Here is a 3019-nt window from a genome sequence, read left to right on the forward strand (position 1 = left end):
TGTCACCAATTCTCAAGTGAAATATGCAGCTTGGGAATTTCCCGTAGAGACATCTCTGTAGGAGTCTGAGGGCAGATGGGAAGATCTGGAACAGAAGCAGTAGACTTCATGGTTCCCTTGGCCCATTATGGAAGGGGCACAGCCCCAGTCCCTCGATCACATCTAGCACCAGGCTCTCTGTTCCTGGACAGGATACAGCGATTGCTGGATGAGTGTAGTTTTCACGAACTGAGCAGCTCTCGCCACAATTGGTTCTTTTATTTCCTGGGTCGGGCAGTTGGTTCTTCTGGTATGGTGAATTCACTAATAGCGGGCAATGGCCCCTGGTGGGTGCACTGGAGCCTGTGGTCATGCTGATCTAATCTCCACTGCTCAGGGTCCTTGGTAATCCCAGCTGAGCTGGGGAGGATCCTGAGGGCTGTCACCATGGAAACGGAGTGGGTCACCAAAACAAGAAGGGGTTCTTGCTAGCTCGAGGTGAAAGTCTTTCAGCCTAATCCCCTGCATGCTGGATTCAGAGTACGGGGTACCATGAAAGACAGGCAGCCTAGCACAGGATGGATGCCACCCCTGCCCCGGGGCTGGGACCTCCAGTTCCCAGGCTTGTGGCAGCAGATGAGGGTCCCTGGAAGGTACTGCTTTGCCTGAACCCTTTGTTTCACATTCTCAGCAAGCCAGGCAGCATCCCTGCAGCATCTCCGCCTGTCTCTAGCTACAGGTCTTGGGGAAGTGCTCCTTATCTCGTAGGGCCTGCTGCTCTGGGCCTCCATTATCTTTATGGGCTCCTTAGTGGCCTAGCTCTCCCCAGGCCTGAGGACCGGAATTGTTCTCAGGACAATTTGTGGAGTTCTGTGGAGATTTCTGCAGGCCCAAGGGGAATTGTGCTCAGCTGGGAAGTCTCCTGTCTTCTCCTCAGCCCCAGGCTTCCCACAGGGTCCTCTGTTCCAGAGTTGGCTGAGAATCAAGAAGCTTTTCCATCAGATTTCAGAGCCCCTTTCATTTTTTTCCTCAGTACTGACATCTGTCCATGCTTTCATTTTATGAAGCGATAGGAAGAACAATCAACACAGGAGAAGAAAAGTGCAAAATGACCCCAGCTCCCTACCCCAGTCCCCTTCCTCTCAGAGGGACACTCACTGATTGGCATGATTGACCTGTCCCCAGCACAAGGCCGGGCTTTGCGTGCACTTGAAGGATATGGCAGAGGGCGTTACTTTGTCTTGTCTCTCAGTTCTTGCTTTTTGTTGTCTCTCCTCCTGGGCCACTCCGACTGACCCTGTGTGCTGTCCCAGGTGTGACCATAGCACACTCACTTGGGCTGTTTCCAGTCTTTGACTGTTAGGGAGAGCACGGGGTGACATTTCAGCACATAGATCTTGTTTGCAGTCTGAAAGTTGCTCTTGGATCCAGACCTGAGAAAGAGGATATCGGAGTTGGACTTGGAAGTTCTGCAAGAAGGTATGAGTCTTTTCTCAGAGTGACCACATCAACTATACATCTGCTATTGGTCCTTGCCCAGATGGCATGGCCAAGTTCTGAATCTTTGCCAAGTCAGTGGCTATCAAGTATCTCACTGTTTTGGGGCTGGAGAGCTGGCTCAATGGTTAAGAGCACTGGTTACTCTTGCAGAGGACCTGGGTTCAGGTCCCAGTGCCCACATCGTGGCTGACAGCTGCAACTCCAGTTCCAGGGAATCAAATGCCCATAACTGACCCACCCTTCTGGGTGGCTAACATGTGGTGCATATACATATGTGCAGAAAAATAATCTCTTATATGTGAAATAAAGCAAATAAATCTAAAAAGTATTGTGGGAACAGACATTGGAAAGTGGGGGAAAATGGAGATGGAGCCAATGAAGATGCCAGGGATTTAGACTCTGGAGACCAGCATCAGAGTGCAGATCTAACATGATTGTTTATTTTATAAGTTTTTTTAGTTAATTAGGGTTTCTTTATGCATTCAAAGGCAAATTGGGGCGCAACCAGTGTTGTTTAGCAGAATCTAACTCGCCAGTCTGTGGTCTGTCCATGAGCCTGTAGGAGAGGGCCCAATCCCCTGGGGAGGTTCCATGATGACTCTCTGGCCCACTTCTTCCTCCACCAGATTATCCCCGCATCCCCCACCAAATGTTTTAAAGTGCATCTCATTGTGGTGATTTGTAAAGCATCATGGTTTTGGCTTCTGTATGACGCTCACCTTTTGCCATTGTCCCCAGTGCTGTGTGCTGTCACTTGCTCACCAGTGGCTAAGTGTGTGTTTCATGCTTTCCAAGGCCCTCTTTAAAGTGTATTAGTTTATTTTTCTTGTCTCTAGGATCAAATATCTGACAAAACAAAACCTAAGGAGGGAAGAGCCTCTTCTGGCCATTCGCAGGGATGTAGTCCATTATGGAGGGGAGTCACGATGGCAGGAGCAGCTTGGACATTGGCACAGGCAAGGAAGCTCACCAGCTTTCTCTTGTTTCCCCTTTGACTTAGTTTGTAACCAGAGCTCATTGGATGGCACCACCTACATTGGGGGTGGATCTTCTCCTCTCAGTTAAACTTCCTTGGAAAGATGTAGGAAAACACACTTAGAGGTTTGTCTTCTAGGGGATTCTAAGTGCAGTTGTAATGTTCTAATGTTCTAATGTTCTCTAGAGGAACAGGACCAAGGAGTGAATATGTATATATTTATATATCATAAGTCAACTTAAAGATAGTAACAATAACTGAATCACACTTGAAAGCTGAGAAGTTAGTTTCTCAGTCTTTGAGGCTGGTAGCCCTCTGCTGCCAGAGTAGTCCTGCAATAGCTGTCTCTCACTGTGTAAGTGTTTGTGTGTGTATATGTGTGTGTGTGTGTGTGTGTGTGTGTGTGTGTGCGCATGCGTGTAAACCAGTAGTTAGTTGTTCTACAAGGCAGGTGCCTTAGTAGTTCTTTTTTTTTTTTTAATTATTATTTTCTTTATTTACATTTCAAATGCTATCCCGAAAGTTTCCCATACCCCTCCCCCCACCTCTGTTCCCCTACCCACC

This window comes from Mus pahari, chromosome 1 (genome assembly GCF_900095145.1).
Source record: "Mus pahari chromosome 1, PAHARI_EIJ_v1.1, whole genome shotgun sequence".
NCBI lineage: Eukaryota > Metazoa > Chordata > Mammalia > Rodentia > Muridae > Mus > Mus pahari.